Genomic DNA, 18,776 nt, shown 5'->3' on the forward strand with positions numbered 1-18,776 from the left:
ACAGATATATATCTATATATAGGTATCTCTCTCTCTCTCTCTCTCTCTCTCTATCCATTCATCTATCTACAATTGAATATATTCTAACAAAGCATTATGAGTATATTCACACAATTTCAATTGAGAACCTTCCAGTGGAAATTTTATTTTGATGGAAGCATGACAGGAAAAAGCATAGCATTTTCCCTTCTGACTTTAATGTTTGAAAAAGTTTCAGTTTCATTGATATGAATATGTGCTCTCCTGATTGTCAAATCTCCAGGTGAGTAGATATATTTTATGAGGTTCCAAGGGACAAAGTAATTTTGGTTAACTTCCTAGTTAAACAGAATCTTCAAACTTAGCTCAACTGTTGGCTTTTAGATGACATATACAGTTTGAAGGGATCATAATCAGGAATTTACAACTGATTCAGAACCTTCCAGAGGATGAGCTCTGGAATAATTTCTCAAATCAAAAATGTTCTCCATGCCACAAAAATGCAATGGAGCCGGAAGTAAGTGAACTTTCATCCTTATCAGTCAAAAAGTATTTGCCAAAATTTTCACCAAAACTTTTGGAAGTCTTACTTCTAGTGGTCTGAAAACTCTTAATTTCAATTTCCATCTTCCAAATTTATGCTTTGGGTTGTATCTAATTTTCATGGGAAAATAATCTCAGCAAATGGATCTCTTAAAAGTGGAATGCAATGTAACCCAACTCATCCCAATGCAAAACAAAACAAACAGTACAGTACAATGAAATGGCATTCACATTTCTAGTTTTAGATAGAGGTGAACAATGTTTCTAAACTGCATTCCCCCCCCCCCCAATTTAACATGAAGAAGTAGCTGTTAAAAGAACCATTAACTGAGGGGGTCAGGAAATTTCTGAGCTATACTTATTCTACAAGTAACCACTAATATTTAATTCAAGTAAACCATATTTATTTCAGTGATCATGATGTTGTCATTATGGAAATTACTTTGGAAAAAAAGGGAAGATCTCAATCTTTCTGCAACCATATTTCACAATCTCTTGTGCCAAAAATTAATTATTCTTTGACTTATGATTATTCTATAATCGACCTGTATTAATAGCTCCATGGAACAAAAACTGGTTCCCAGATACCGTTTGCCTACAGGTCCATAGTAAAAGCAATTCTTTCTTGGAGGATTGACCTTCCAGAGCTTGTATTCTAGTCACAGAATTTTTTTCTTTTTTTAAAAATCGTAAAAAATTTTAATTTATACATTTTTTCTTTTAAATCATATATTTTTTCTTTTACATCACTTACATTTACCTTTCTGAAATAATGTGAACTCCCTTGTCAAAGGGAGCATTACAAGAAAGATTTCAGTGGACTGGTATTTCCTTTGATTTCAAATTATCAATAGGAAATCTAAAAATACATTGTTATTTTCTAATTGTACTCACAAATCCCATTTTTATATCTTCTGAGTGAGTGCTGCACTTAGAATACTCCCTACAAAAATGATAATGTATTATGTTTTAATATCTCTACAAAGAGTAGAAAATACTGTGAAAATCAAATGTTTACTTTAACCCTTTTTCTTCAGTATTAGTATGAGTTTATATGGGGCTGAGGGGGAGAAAAAAATTTGAGAATTCTAATATTAATTATGTAGAATAAGTATGAAGTGATTATGAGCTGCAGAATTAATCTTGTGTTTCATATGGCATTAACTCATAGCACAGTGATATTGTAATTAACTGTAATAATTGATACTAATTACAAAATAATTTAAAGGTGATAAGATAGTTTTTGATGTAACTTTGAATATTCAATTACAATATTTCATGGTTTTATTTAGCCTCATTCTTTCCTAATTACATTGGTTTCTGGAAGAGTTGGGAGTAGAGAGATAAACCTTCAATCTAAAATTTCCATTTTAACATTTCTTCATTTTTAGGACTACTGAAGGGTAGTAAGAATTCAAGTAGCTGGAAGAGATACCATTACATATGAAAATATGTCAGTATTTACAAAGAAAAGGAGGGTCTAGATTTTCACATACACATATACATACAAACACACATATGTGTGTTCAAATATGCATACATATACAATGTTAAATACTATTATTTGGAGATAGTGCTTATTACCATATTTCCCCATGTATAATTAATTTGGGGGCTTGGAATTTGAAAAAATGTATTATATAAATTTATTGAACTCAAGTTTCATTCATCATAAAATTCATACAACTTCTCATCACTATCAAAACTCTCATCCATTAGCTTGTCCTCTTCTGTGTTTGATGATGAATCACTGTCATAGGAGAGGCTCCCCTGCTCTCCTGCCTGTGCTCTGGTCTCGGGTTGACCACAAGCACCCTCTGGGCAAGGCTGATAAATGGATACAAGCTTAGTCCATTTCATTTCATGGACCTGAAGCACCAATTGTGTCCTCCTTTAAAATCAGTAACATCTTTTTTTTCATCAACAATTCTTCTTGCTTCGTGCTGAAACATCTTTGTGGACGTAGGAATTCCAATGGCCCTTTGCTCTTCAATCCATCTCTTCAATCCCCTCTCTTACTCAGGCCATTTTTGACTGACTTGCTTCTCCTGGCCTTCTTCTGCCCTGGCATTTTCAGTAGGGTTTCTTCTTCCTGTATCCAGTCTCAGATTGTTTTCTCAGTAGCAGGAGGACCAAGCTGATGTTCAGCAGCATGGGAGTTTCCATTCATTTTTGTAAACTGGATCACTCTGAACTTGAATTCATCACTGTACTAAAATCTTTTCTGAGCCAATTCTGGGCATAACATAACAAAATGTAACCTAATATACTGGTAACAAATGTGAAACAATGAGCACAAAGATAAGCGTGAAAAATGGGGAAATGCAAGTAAAAAAATCTACAATCACTGTATAATATTTGCCAAGTTTTCAAGTCCCAAATTTTTCAAAAAAGGTGCATCTTATAAGTGGGGAAATATAGTAGATACTAGCCTCTGAACTTGTTAGTTTAGAAAACTGTAAGGATTCTGCTGATCCCATGAAAAGGGTAACGGGCTATAAACTCTTTGAGGACAGGGATCTTGTCTTATACTTTTTTTTGATTTCTATCCCCACCTCACTTCCAGTTCCACTCCACTTCCATCTTTCATGTATTGAGTTCTCCATAAATATTTATTTATTAGTTTAGTCTCACTCATCTGAGAGCATTTGAACTATGCAATCAAAAATAATTAGTCTATTCATTTCAATTAACTTATTATAACTATGAAGAGAGGACCCAGAAAATTAAGACCTATGTTCTATCTGCCACAAAACAATTCAAAGGACCTCATTTTTGCTGAATATTTAGTTTATATATCCAATTAACTATCACTATTTAGACTTAACTTTTGAGTATCTCTATCAGAAAGGAGGAATGAATGATACTTAAGTATCTAGCATTGTATTTAGGGTTTGAATAGTTTGAGTGTGCACAATTATTTTGTGTCAGCTGTCACTGTTGTGGATGAATATAATTTTAGGGAAAAAGAAAATCCCCATCTGACTTTGTCAGTATTCATGGATGGGGACAGGTATGGGGATTATATGAAAGTTTTCTTTTTCATTTGGTCAGTAAATACTGTAAAAATATAAGAAATGTAACATTTTATTGCTTCCCCAGGACACTTGTGAAAATATAAATATTACTGTACAAATTAGGGTACCTTACCTTTCCTTATTAGATTAAGATACTACCACTAGAGTTGGACATATGCTCCATATCCATCTATGGGGATGGACTATGTTTTGTCTTGACCAGGTGTTGAAGGATTCCAATGCCATGATTGATAATGCTTAAATATTGGAAGCATCTATGCTTTCTTTATGAAGAACCTACCCCAACTGACACAAATAACAACCTCTCCTTGACTTCACAAAATTTTGTGGTGTTATTATAGTTGAAAAATGCATCACTTCAGTGAACATCCTGGGTGATAAGTCTCTTAAGTTCAGATGGACTATTCTCACAAAATAGACATACAGCCCATCATCAAGCTGATGCTTAGAATCTCTCGGTATCAATGATGATGACAGGATCACAAACAGAGCTTAAAGGTAACCTAGGAATAATTATTTTATAAATGAGAAAATTAAGGCATAGAAAGGTTAGATGACTTACCCCAAGTTATACAATAAGGAACAGAACAAAGATACAGACCCAAGTTCTTTGGTTCCAAAGTTCATGTTTTTTCCACTGTTTCATGGTATTTCCCTGAATTTGATTCTTATCTATGTAGGTTTCCTGATCTCAAAGTACTTCTAATATTTTGATAAAGATTTTGGTGGAGGTAAATTGTCAAAGTAAAAATGATAACTCATTTCTGTAATTTTCTTGACATTTGTAAAGTACTTGCCTCAAAAATAACTTTGTGAACTATGAATTGAATAGCAGTTTCCCTATTTTGCAAATAGGGAAAATAAGATTCTGAATGGTAATATGTCAGAGCTTGGCCTTGAACCCAGTTCCTCTGATACTAAATTCAGAATGTTTCTCATAATACCATAAGCATTTCTTAATTATTATGATTTTAAAAGAAACATGGAAAAATAGAAAAAAATTTTCCTTTCTTAGAACAATTAGTTAAAATTTCCTAAAAAATATTATTGTTACTTTTTGTAATAGATTTTAAATTTTAAAATTTTTGACTAGAATGAGATGGCAAATCTATGTAGGTAAAATTTGATGTCTTAGAATGATGAAGATATGTCATGAAGAAAAAAATACTATGGTTAAAAGAGGTTATGACTGGAGTCTGGATAGCATAGGAACTTGAAGCCTGAGCAGGGAACAATTATACAGATAAATGACATCTTTGCATCCCTCCAATTCAGGTGGGGTACCTACAATTTCTATATACCTATCTTCTCTTTTTATGAGTTATAGAAACACTAAGAAATAAGCCTCAATTCAACTTCAAGTACACCCATACCATTTCAGATGGTATTTTCCAATAAAGGGCACTGTTTCTTTCAAAGAATATTACATCTCTCTAATTGTCCTACAAATCCCATTCTTAATTAAAATCAAAATCTTTATTATAACAACTTCAGTATATAGCTTGCAAGATGTTTTCTTTCTCATCTGTTCAGGGGACAATGCTCTGGATGCATCTTTTACTGAAAGGAGCTGCCCTGGTGAGAAAAATTTACAGCAATTGATTTTGTTTGTTTGTGGCTGAAACCATTAAAAGCTCCCAAGCAAAGCTAAATAGTGCTTGTGGGGCACAAGCATTGTTATTCACAAACAGCAAGTTTTATAACATTGTAAATGCTAGACAATAAGAGGAGGTGTAATAGCTCCTATTTTATCATTTATCTCCATTTTGAACTAAATTGTGTACTCCATCATGCATATGCTGGCTATAATGTGACATATTCAATTCTACATTAAGTCTTTACTTATACATATACACAAAAATAGCAAACAGTACATACCATCACTCCAAGAGTTTTGTTGTTGTTTTTGTGTTGTTGTTATTATGTGTTTTTTTCCTAATCCAAACTAAGTTTGAATAACTCTAATGGTGGGAAAATCTATCCCAGGGTTGATTCTTTTTACAGCGAATTGGCAAACCAGGAAGAATAGACTATGTCATGTGCAAATATGGTGACCATAAATGGTGCTGGAGGCTTTTTCCATTGTCCTCTGACTTTGCCATGAGAGAAAGCAAGCAAGAGAAAGAAAGACACGTTTGATAGAGTTGTGAAGAATGTTTGAATGGCTATTGGGTGTTGAGCATTGTCTTGCAATGACCTCAATTCGGTACAGTAGAGACCCTTGAAAGCACTGTCTGAAGTCACAATACCACCATTCTCCTCCATTTAGCAAAAGGGATTAGTTAAAAGGGTGACGTTCCGTGCAGAGAGTTCCAAGTATTCCATGAAACAAAAGGCTCTGAAATGTTTTTGAAGTTATTTTTAATTGAGTTGAACTAATTTAATAAAGGTCCTAAGGAGGGAAAAAAAATAAAGGAATGTGATTGTTTTATGATTCCTCACAGATGGAATGGACATTTATAGCATACTTCTCCTTTAGTGTTCCAGAGAACAGTAGCTCCATTTACAGCTACTGTTAGCAATTTAAAACTGCTCCAAAATGAAGTCTTTCAAGAAGTTGACAGCTTATAAATAAATCTGTCTGATAAAATTGAACATAAACTGCATCTGTGGTTAGTTTGCCAAAATTAATTCTACATTTAATTAGAGATAGCAGTCAAACATATTTAATAAAAAACAGTCTTGGAGGGTAAATCAAATGAAGTCAGATTTTAGCAGACGCTTTGCTTTTTTTTTTTGTAAGGAGTGATGAAATGACCTCACCTCTATGATTCCCAGTAATATGGCAGGGTGGACGCTTTAGAATTATGGGGAAGCCAATGAATTCACATCATTTGGGAAAAACCACTTAATCAGCTTAGATCAAAGAAAGAAAACAATCATTTTGAGATTTTTCATGATGCTCACATTTGTTTTTTTCCTCTGATATAGTATGTATTAAAACAACAAGTTAATAAGTCTGTTAGTTTTAGTGAGTCCAGGGATCAGGCTAAGACATTCCTGAGTTATACATGAAAGAGAACGTCAAATTATCTGCTTTTTTTAAAAAAAAATGGATACCCTTGAAAGTTTCTTCTAAAGTTTAGTCCAACAGTAACCTGTGGTAAAATATACAAGGCATAGTTCTATTTCTTCCCCCATGAAGTTTCAAATATTCAAAACTTGCTCATGCAATGCTCGTGCTCATTCTAAACACCTTTAAGTAATGAGGCATATAGCTGTAAAGTTGGGCTGGGGAAGGAGGGGCCAAGATGCAAAAACAAATAGATCAACTGAGGTTGTAGCAATAAATCATTTGGAGCAAAAGTGAATTGCAGTCCAAAAGGCAAAGAGAAAGATTTCAAACAGCAAAAGGTTCTGTAACTAGCAGCCATAGCTAGAAACTAGTGGAAAGTATACATACTTTTAATGGGACAAGTAATTTCTCTGTTCTTGTATAAAGTGTCATCAGTGGCATATTTAACTATGAATGATGATTTCACATACATGTATGTATATATGTAATATATTTATCATATAGAAAAAAGTTAAAAAAGTAAATTTTCTTTAAAATGTGCTCCTATTCTTTTCTATATTAACTTTTAGCTAAAGTTATATTTTTATTTATTTATTTAATGTAAATATTTATTGTCTCTCTTTTTCACTGCTGCTGTGACTCTCCACCTTTCCTTAAATAAAAAAAAAAGAAACCATCATAATAACTTTGCAGAGTCAAACACAAGAAAATCCCACTTTGATCATGGCCAAAAATATATGTTTATTCTGCATTTTAAATCCATTGCCTCCCTGATGAAAGAGCATGCTTTATCTCTGGTTCTCTGGACTCATATTATCAGAGTTCTAGATTTTTTCAATTTTTTTCTTTCATAATATTGATTACTACATAAATTGCTCCCCTAAATCTCACCTCGATCTGAATTAGGTCACAGAGTGAGTCCCTATTTTCCTCTTAAACTGACCATTTTGTCATTTCTTTATGACACAATTCATATACCTTATATTCATATGTCATAATTTCTTTTGCCATTCTTTGTTCCTAGTATGGAGTAGTATGAAAATTGTTGTATATATTGGTAAAAATAATCTTTTTTATCTTTTGGGTATAGGTCTAGTAGTTGTATAGCTGAATACTAGTTTGTTTTATAAGTTTTGTCATCAAAAATATTGTATCTGCATACACTTTGATTCCAAATTCCAGGTGAAACATTTTTTAAAAAAAATCAGCTATTGTAACAATGACTCATTGAATACCCATTATATACTTCCTATTGTGAATTAATGAAATATTTGGTTTTTGCCAAACATGTTTTTTCACATTTAAATATTTGTAAGTCATAAAGAAAATGTTTACATCTGAAATGAACAACACTATTTTCCCCCAGCCAGTTGAATTGTTTGAAGTAGATAGTATATTTTTTATGAAAAATTCAAGGCATTTTATATACTCCAATTTTCCTCTCTCAGAAAATTTATAAGGGGCAAGAACAGAAAATAAGAGAGAATATATTTATATAAACCTTCTTTTAAAATGTTATGTGATGGGTAAAGTGTTTTCTTCTGACTTAAGCAAATGCTTCTCTGCTTTCATTACAAAGGGATAAGGGCGGAACTAGATAAGCATTATAGTATTCTTTTGAAAATTTCAGACTGTCTCCTTTATTCAACCTTCTTGACTGCAATGGTCACTTACAGGTCAAACCTCACTGTTGAACAACACAGCAAAGAAGCTTTTCCCTTCTTTATTTCTGAGATGTACCCATTAACACTTATCCAGAGAGCTTATCATAATGTTGTAAGGCTTAATTTGGCAATCCAATCTGCTTTAGCTCCTCTGTAGCTAAGAACTCCCTTTAAGCATTATACTAGCCTTAGCCTCCCCAGTAAAAGAGACCACAGACATATGCCACCATGCTTACTTATAGTGAAATTTTAAAAGATATAAATTTAACTGAAATATTGAGTTGAGAAATATTTTCAATTCTGCTCAAGAATGATTACGCTATTTTTAAGATTAATCTTTGTAATCTCATATGTCTCACATTGGTTAATAATTTTTATTTCAAGCAACTTCTTAAAATTTAGAGCATAGGTATTAGAAATATATGTGCCCTTAATCAAGACAACCAAGCAACCATATTTATTTTTTATTTTAAATATATTCATAGGATCAAAATAAATAAATAAAACAGCTCATTAGATGGAGCACTGGACAATGTACTATGTTTTGCTGTCATTGTACTGTGTACTTTTAGATATTACGTATTTGACTTTATAGTCAAACATCAAAACTAACAACCCATTTCATGTAAGATGTCAGATTAATTTCTGCAATAATCATGTATTACTTTTCTAGCATACATTGCTATTGGCCCTGACCAAATGAACCTCCTTAAGACTTGTGAACCATTGTGATTGCTTATAATACCAGCTTTAAGAAGAAATTAGTTAGAAGAATCTTTTGACAACAGTATCAACATGCAAATGGATCTTCAGAAGTATGATAATAAAAAATGGGAAAGAAAAGAAGCTCTAAGTCTTTCATTTCTTCATTAATTTGCCATAAATATCATATCTCTGTTCAACTTAATGCAAAACCAAAAGTTAGTGGAAAGGAACAGATTTTTTTTTTTTGCTGTTATCTTGATTTGAAATATAGCTCTTGTAATGAATTACTCAAATAAAGGAAACTAATGATTATCATGTAGATCTATTTAATCTTTCCAAGATACTTAGGCATAGTACTGAGATATAGGGCTAAGAACATCTGTCAATCAGAGGGGGATTTTGGGAGAGATAAACGAGCCCTAGACTTGACTCAGATTACTGGACTTCCAATTATTGTTCTGCTACACAGTACCTTGTATGACTTTGAACAAATCATGTTATTTTTCTACAACTCTTTCCTCATCTTTAAAATGAAGGCATTCTTGCTCTAAATTCCATGATCCATAAAACCCTGTGCATGAAATCCTTTCTTTTTACTGAAGTACTCTTTGAAGTTATTAAACAATATCTCTCCTCCCCTTTATTTAAAAATTTCTAGGAAGTGAAATGTCTACTAATGTCTCAACTTGCTCATTACTCTCACCACGCTACCTTATCTGTTGTCTAAATGCTGTCTTTTTTTCAGTGCACATCTTCCTCAAGCTTTCTGCAGCATTTCAAACTAAACATTTAATATTTTTAATATATTCTTTCCTCAAGACTGCTATGACACCCCATACTAATCTCCGTATCTTTTCATGATTCATCTTCATCCTCCTACTGCAGAGTCTGAATGCTATAATCCTCTTCTTAGTCCTCTTCTTTTCTCTTATACTTTTTTCTTTGGCAAAAATTGGTCTTTGAAGGATTTCAATTCACTATACAGATGTATACAAATCTATCTGAGACTCCTCAAGCTCCTGTCCCTCAATTTGATTATTTGAATTTTTTGTAATTGTATTTATTTACCTTTCTCTGGCTTCTGCTTGAGATGTTGCCAAGTTGAATAATATGCTTACCTCTATTTCTATTTCATTTTGTTTTTACAGGAATGATTCAAATGCCTTTCTTTTGTTGAACACTCAACCATTTCTCTGCTGATTGGACTCAGGTTTGTAAAATATGTCATTTTTAGATTGCAGCTTGGGTTTCTATGCTTTTTGGAATAACTTTTTGCAGTTTTTCATGTATGCAGAATACTGCTATGTAATTCAAGTTGCCTTTCCTTCATATTTGAAGATCTTTCCATTGGTACTTGTATACTTTTTTGTTATAGAAAATGTTATCTTTATAACATATTTTAGAGTTAGATGTAACTTTTTTCTGATTGCTATATGTTGATTTTCTTGGTCAAAACTTCCCTTTTTATTGGATAATTCTAAGATGTTTTCTTGTATTATTTTATATATTATTATTAAGGATTTTTATTTGTTTTTGAATTGTAATATTCTTTGATATGATCTATGATCCCTAAATAATATCTGTGAATTATGTCTTCAAGTTCATTTGCTTTGGCTTATGTAGAATTCATAGATATTTTAACATTGGTACTTTTTGCCTTTCTTCTCTTAAATTTTCCTCTGCTTCAGTATTTTTATATTCTAATTATGTTTCACTTTTTTTGATCACTCTCTTACCTTCTAATTCTTTAGAGAGATTATCATATATATATATATATATATATTCCTAATTTCTTTTGTAAATTAATTTGTAATTACTTTTTAAGGGTTTTGTTTCTCTTTTGAACTTTTGGAATTTTTTGTGTTCTCTCTTGGAAGTTCATAACGAACTGATTTAATCAGATAAGAGGAGTGAGTACTGCATTTCCCTGATATAAAGAACTCCTAGATAAGTTACCTCCCCCTGCCAGAGAAACTGATAGCCTTCTCTGTAACTTAAAGTTTTAGATATTGCCTAGAGGAATGGATGATTAAGTAACTTGGCTAGAATCATATAGCTATGTGTCTATCAGAGGTTTAGTTTGAGTTGGTTTGCTTGTCTCCTAGTCAAGTTCTCTGTTTCTATATGACCTCTTAGGCAATATTAATTCAATTTTCTTTAATTATAATAATTTTCAAAATTCTTTGATTTGTTCAAGATTCTAGTAATTCTTCCTTTGGTTTTGAGGATCTCTGGAAGTTTATTTGCTTAGGTACTAGATTTTTTGATCAAACTTTAGACTAGATTATTTTAATTTTCAACTTTTCTCTGATATTTCCTGTCACAGATTCTTTGGTAACTCCTTGGCTAGGTCTTGGTGACTCCGGGGTTAAGGAGATAAAACTAGTTGCCACTGATATCCATCCACTTTCAGGAAAGGCTGTTGCTGTTTCATCTTGGGAAGTGAATCTCAGTGTCTGTGTGGTATATTTATAGGCCTGGATGATTCTTCTATATACCATTCTTCTTTCCTTCCTGTGACTGTGAAGAATCAGTGTCTAATATTTCTTGTGAGGTCAAGGTGGGAAGAGTTGAGCAGAAATAGAGCCATGGGAAATTCCAATGTTTCATTCTAAATCAAAAGTGCTTGAACTCACTGTGGCAAGGAAATGAAAACATTTGGTTTTGGTGATTCTGATGTTTTAAGTATTAATGTTCACCAGTTAACACATAAGTTTTGAACTTTATATAGAGGGCCTTTATATAGAAGGTCTTTTTATCTTGTGGATTTAGTTTAATTATTTTATAACTGGCACATGATTTCTTTCTTTTCATGTTTTGATAACGAAGAGCTTTGGAGAAAGTTGCTATCTTCCATGTTTCCGTGCTACATTTCCATTTACCTGTTAGACATTTCCATCCAAAGTTCTATTGGTTTAACAAGTTCAGCATATCTACTACTGAATTCATTCTCTATACCCCCCAATATGTTCCTCCTTTTAAGTTTGTAAGCAACTACCAACCAGTCATCAAGTTAAGATATTAATCATAGATAATATATGATAAGCTACCTGGACACAGACGATATACTTTTTAAAATCATCTTTGCTTGCACCTTGTAGATATTTAATAAATGTGTGTAAAATTTACTTGATTTAGTTAATAGTAAAAAATATTTATTTTTAAATTCTGCAATATAGTTTATAAATAATATTCAAGAAATATCAAATGAGGATGAAAGGACATCTAACTTTATTAATGGCATAGATATGTGAGGGTAATAAGGACAGAAATTATGACTAAGGGCATAATAAAACATGACATTCCTGTGATCTGTTCTGCTCAGAAAATTTTCTCAAATTTGACCAAAATTCATACTATAAATGTATGTGTAAATTAGAATGTAGGGCCTCCATTTAATTGATCTCCATTTGTCAATTTCTCCTATGTTTCTATGCATTTTAGTTTATTGCTAATACATTTACACTTGTTTGTAGTTCCCATAATTACTTGTTCAAAGTATTTCCTTCTTATCCATAGTTCAGAGTTTTCAAAGGTGTATCTTTTTAATGTAATGTTCAACAGTGCTATGTGAAGGTCATTAAGACCTAAGACTTCTATTTTGAAGTAAAGCTTAAGATTCCATTCTTCACTTAACACAGAGTCTAGGTTTGATTCTTGAGAGAAAAAATATCACTTACTCAAAAATGTCTTTATGACTGGAGCACTGCCTTATAGGAATTAGTCATCTATTTTAATTATATGAAATGGTTCATTCTCATGTGGATTTTCGAAGTCATATCTAACTTTGGTGTTTTATTAATTTTTTAAGGTATTTTTCTCTCTAGAGCTAATCATGTATGTATGATTGTGTATACAATGAGGATTGTAATTTCTATCTTGGCACACACAGATGCTTTTTCCAATCAGATCTAGAAATGGTTTGATCGTTTTCAAGGAACTTTCCAACAGTTAGCTGTTGGCTGCCAAAGTTCAATTTAGATAAGTGAAGGGAAAGAGTTTAGAAATTTCACACTTTGTGTGATGGGAAAAGCCCAATGTGATGGATCAAAAATGCAGACTACAGAAGGAAAACATGGTTTATCATGAGAATTATGTGCTAGTCTCCAATTTTTTTTTTCAAATTTGCTTCAGAAAAGCCCTTGAAAATTTGGATAGAGATCTTGGAAGGGACTGAGTGGTGTGGTGTTAGAGGAAAGCATTAGATAGACTAAGATTTTATTACATGAAACCTATGACATAGATGTAGTATATCAAAAGTTGGTCTTTGTGATTTGCCACTGCCAATCTTCATAATTCATGCAGATTTTTGCAGCCATATCTATCATATGGTGTTCCATATTGATTGTTCAAACCTATATAAATGAATTGTTTGGATTAGTTTTGCTATGCTGTTGGCTAATGTTTACTGTGTTAGAGAGTGTGACAATGTTGATTTTCCTAGTGAATAGCAGTGAGTGGAAAGAAAAGCAGTTTTATCATTCTATGCCATAATGTCTTTGCATTCTTTTAATTTCTAATTCATTTCATAATCATTACATATACACATATGCATCATATGTATATATGAATAATCATAATCTCTTAAGCAGTATAACAATAAATGACATATGCATCTCAAAGTTACTGAATCAAAATTTCTGAGCTATAACATTTTACATCTATGCTACAGGGTAGGCTTTGGAGTGAGGAAAATCTGAGATCAAATCCTTCCTTAGATGTTCACTATCCCTGTGACAAGTGATTTAAACTCTCTTATCCTCAGTTTCATTATCTATAAAAATGGAGATAATAATAGGATCAATCTTAGAGGGTTGTTGTGAGAAACAAATGAGATAAGACATGTAAAGTATTTGGAAAACTATATAAATGCTAGCTGTTATTGAAAATGGAAAACTGCAAAAATAATTCAGAGTTTAGTAAAATAAATTAAATGACAAGCAGACCCACTCTCAGATTCTATATATTATCTACTGGATAAGGAAGTTCTTTTTCAGTTGCTAGTGCCCTCTCCTCCAAAATTGCTTTCTCTCTATTATATGTGTTTATCTGTATATTCAAATAAATACAGAGACAGAGATGTTGATTTCCTCCATAACTAGTACAGTACTTGCTCAAAGGAGGGGTTCAATAAATGCTTAATAATTGATTAATTGACTAACTCATGTCATTCTAATTTCACTTAGCACAAAATTACCACTTTTATTGTCATTCAGGAATATCAGCTTCTCCCTTTTGTCTCAATCACATTTCCTAATATGTCATTCCTTCTTTCTAGCTTATATATTGTATACAAGTGGTCTTATTAAATACTAAGAGAATATTTAAAGAGAAAAGTAATTCCTTCTTTAATGTACAATATTCTTGCCTTCTTTCCTTTTTTGAAAAGTCAATTTTGCTTTTGTTACCTTATTTTACTTGAGGACTGTATGAAACATTTTTTCTAAAAGAAAAAAAGTCCTAAAGCTAAGATTAAATATATTAGGACTTTGAGCTTGATTCCAATGAACTGAAAAGCAATCCAAAATGAATCTAAACTTTGAAACTATTCAGGCAGTTTTTTACAATTCACCTGAATTTCTGAAAATTTCCACTGTTGTATAATGTTAAACAGTCTAAAAAGCAATGGATTTAAAGTTAGGAGACAGTGTTGAATCTTATGAAACTATTTCCTCTCTAATTTGGAATCAATAACATTTGCAATATCTTCCTTTTTGCAACAAATGCTTTATAACAATTTTTTTTAGGCTTTAAAGCACAATATTTATGTGAGTTAAATTATATGTTAGATGCAGCTGTCTCAGAGGCATAGTGGTTTAGTAAAAAAGATTGCAGGCTCCAGAATAAACTATAATAAATATTTATTAAGCAATTACTGTATGACATACTTTGGAATAAAGTGATGGAGGTAAAATAAGAAAAAGAAAGACAGTTCTTGCCCTCAAGAGGCTTGCATTTGTAATGGAGAAAAAGAGCCCATTACAAGGAATAAAAAGTACCTACGTCCAAATTCTGTCTTTTCTATTTGCTTGATTTCTGACATTGGTTAGGTTATATAACCTTCCTCACAGTCAGTTTCTTTATAAAATGAATGGGTTGTACCAGATGGCCTCTTAAATTCATTTAATCTCTAGGTCTTTGATCATCTGGTCACACATTATACTGAGCTTTCTTACTTCAGATGGGAATCCTTAAAAGCACTTCTCTTCCAATCAGGATATGAGTGAATTAAATAACTGGGAAACAATTTATGACTATTTAAAGACCTATAGTGCTGCCATATTGTGCCCACACACATGCACACACACCCACACACCCACAAACACACAAGCACATTTGCATGCTTACTTCTTTCCTCTACAGTTCTGTCCTTTCATATCATCGTGTGCATGATTCTGTGGTGAGCTTGGAAAAGGTTGTCAAATACAAGCCTCCACTGCCCTCATGAGAAAAGATGAAAAATAACTGTTGACATTTCATGAAAGACTGCTTCCGAATAAAACTGTGAAAAGCTTGCTAGACTATCTACATAGATGCTAGTAAATACTTATGAGATATATAGATGGTCAAGCTAATTGAGGTGGTATGAACTAGCAAATTTGTTTTGGGTGAATAAACAGAAATTGATAGGTACAGGCTGGAGGGAGTTAGTTTGCTTGAATTATGCTATATATATAGTCTTAGGTGACTTGGGCAAAAATTTGGGAATGGCAGGAAAATTTAGAAAAAATGATAAATGCTTCATATAAAAATGGCAACGAAGAGTCCTGGTCAAAAAAAAAAAAACATGGGGAAGAAAGACAGGATAATAGTCTTGAAGTATTTGGAGGGCTATCACATAGAAGAAGTAGACTTGTTTTGGATGGCCCCAAAAAGTAGAGTCAACTGTTTAATAGGAGTTGCAAAGAAACAAATTTAGTCTTGATGCAAAACTGACAATTAGAGATATGCACAAGTGGAATGGATTACCTCCATAGGTACTGAGCTTCACTTGTTGGAAACTTTCAAGCAAAGTCTGGTTGACTATTGGTTAAGTATATTATAGAGGAGACTTGCTTAAGTATAGGTTTGAATTAACTGGCTAGGTCTCCTTTAACTCTAGATTCTGTAATTTCAAAAACAATGCAAAGGCAGAATGAAAAACTTTGGAATTTGTGTCTTTCAGTTATAGGATTTTACTGTATCATATTCAACATTTAGCAATTCTATAATTTACAGGCAAAAACACTAAACCTGACACCAGGTTTGTGTGGGAGTGAGGCAAATTTGGGTCTAAATGACTGATGCACTGTTTACATATAAACATTGTATTCCATATTGCAACTATCTGTCACTACTGATGTCATTAATCAAATAGGTACCGAAATGTACAGCAATGTTTAACTTTATTTTATGTACTTAGTGTTCCTAATCATTGCTGGGAGCTATCCAGGTGCAGGTGGTTGCTAATTTTTTTTTAAATTTAAAGATTTGAAATTATTCTCTTTCCATTGAATAATTTCTGAAGACTTATATAGATGTCTTTCTTCTGAAAATAATGCCATAGCTTCTTTTTTTTCCTTTTTGCTTTAATCTTGATTTTATTTGTGGAACAAACTTCTCTCAATGCAAATTTGTGCCTATTCTGCAATGTAGGGTATTAGGATTACAGATTTAAAGTTGGATGGGACCTTCCTAAGTGGCCAACAAGTCAAATCTTCTCATTTTTTACTAATGAAGAAACTGTCACACAGTTAATGTTAAAGGACCGGTTTGAATCAAATCTTCCTCTTTCCATACTAAGGATTTTATCCTGGGGTCATTTAGAGGATTTGTGACTTGTTCAGGGGAACTCAACCAATATGCATCAGAAGCAAGATTAAAATCTAGTCTTCTTCATGGACTCTCTGGTCACTATTCCATACTCTCTCTGACAATGTGATGATGATGATGATGATAAGGATAATAGTAGTAATAATTAACCATTGCTATCACCACCACCAACACCAGTGCCAGCACCAGCAGCACTAACCACTACTACTACTACTACTTCTGCTGCTGCTGCTACTACTACTTCTAGTACTTTTGTGCTACTACTACATTTATATAGTGCTTAGAGGAGGCACATTTCTTGAGTCTCTATTAATTATAATATTTATATAATAGTTTCATTTTATTCTTTGCATTGTTTTGGTCTTCAGGTACATTGGTTTTCTGGTTCTGCAATTTAATTCTGCATCAGTTCATACATATTTTTCTATTTTTTCTGAATTCTTCATATTTCTTATAGTGTAATAATATTCCACATATATAATATAAATAAAGCAAACACAATTTGTTTAGCCATTCTCCCAGATGATAGACATCCATTTTTTCCAGTTTAATCCTACCTTAAAGAAGATAGATTTTTAAAATACATGTGTATAAATATACATGCATGTATGTATGTATACATATATGTGTATATATATGCATATATATATGGAGAGAGAGAAAGAGTTATTACTGATATTGTTTGGCCTTTGCTCTTGAGGCAGTCTATGACATTAGGAATATGATGAATTGTCCTGATAGTGAATTGTATTTAAATGAGGAAGTGTTGCACAAAATCACCAGCCTTCCTTTCTCCTCCAGAATCATCGGGGACCAGTAATCAGATATGGATGTTCTAGATATAGTGGAAGACCTTGACCTTTTTAAGTAAGGTTTTTAATAAATTTCAGTTTGACTGAGGTAATGCCCATTCAGTGATTAGGCTAGATTTTAAAAAATACAAAGAATGGCCTCTTTCACTTAGACAAAAAAAAAAGTTTGAGAGTGGAAGACACTTAGGCTTTCTGGCCAAAACAGAAACAATTGCTATTTACATTCACTCTGAGACAATTTATGTTACAAATCTAAAAGACAGTCTGAAAGAGTGAAAAAAGGTCTGAAATTTGGATCAAAAGAGCTGGATTTGAGTTTCAGCCCTGTGACTGTGACTATGGTTAAATCACTATAACAGTATGAATTATTTCCTCCTTATCTACAAAATACAGAACAGAGCATTACCATTCCTTAACTCAGAGGACTGTTATTAGGAAGGAATTTTTAAAGTTATAATTTTATAGAAAAGTGAGGTCAAGATAAAAAAAAAAAAGAGATTTTTATCCACAGCTCCAATTGAGTTTAGATGCACTTTCAGGTGCTTAGAGATCCCTGCTTCTAAGTTTCCACTCTGCTTACACTGCTTAGCATGAAAAGCCTCTCCTGGGGAAAAAACTCCCTCACTCCATTGGAGGAGTTGTGTTGAACATGGTTACTTTCCCATCTTGAGGATCCTGTCCTGTGAGTTTTGTCAAAATTTCTCCTGAAGAAATTTGACTGATGTGGTTTTCATCCTATCTCTTCACTTCAACATTCCCCATTTTTGGAAGTATTGGTTGAGAAAGGGTGAAAGACACCCAGCAAGACAAACCACTTTCTATAGTAATGTAGATGGCCCACCAAATAGCCAATTAGTCCCTGAATAACTTATCCTGCATCCTATTCTATCTGCTCTTGAAAAATCAACTAGAAATGACTATTTTTATCTTTTGACTCCCACCCTCCCCACACACACTTTTGTTTTTTCTTAGAAAAGTCAGAGTAGTATTAGGTATAAAAACATCTCTAATCATTATGTAAAAGTTCTTGTTACCATAGATGGTGTTTCAGAGGAGTTGAAGTCATTTCATGGATTCTCCTGTTTTAAGGAAAATAGCCAGGAATATGAAAATAAACCTGCAAACACAGTTCATGTCATCTTTTAGAACAGTAATAAACTATCACTGACATAAACAGTGGCAAAAGAGAGAGGATAATGGATTAAAA

The 18,776-nt window shown here is 32.6% G+C and overlaps 1 protein-coding gene across 10 annotated transcripts in view; it reads left to right on the top strand.

Annotated features, from left to right (window-relative positions):
• SOX5 (SRY-box transcription factor 5) overlaps positions 1 to 18,776 on the top strand; it is a 1,270,393-nt gene that overhangs the window by 591,592 nt on the left and 660,025 nt on the right. For all 10 annotated transcript variants that reach the window (XM_074194255.1, XM_074194256.1, XM_074194251.1 and 7 more), the window contains one exon: positions 10,094 to 10,155. The gene's annotated coding sequence lies outside the window, so the exon portion shown is untranslated. The remainder of the gene's footprint in view (positions 1 to 10,093; positions 10,156 to 18,776) is intronic.

The sequence above is a fragment of the Macrotis lagotis genome, chromosome 7 (assembly GCF_037893015.1).
Source record: "Macrotis lagotis isolate mMagLag1 chromosome 7, bilby.v1.9.chrom.fasta, whole genome shotgun sequence".
NCBI classification, from domain to species: Eukaryota; Metazoa; Chordata; class Mammalia; order Peramelemorphia; family Peramelidae; genus Macrotis; species Macrotis lagotis.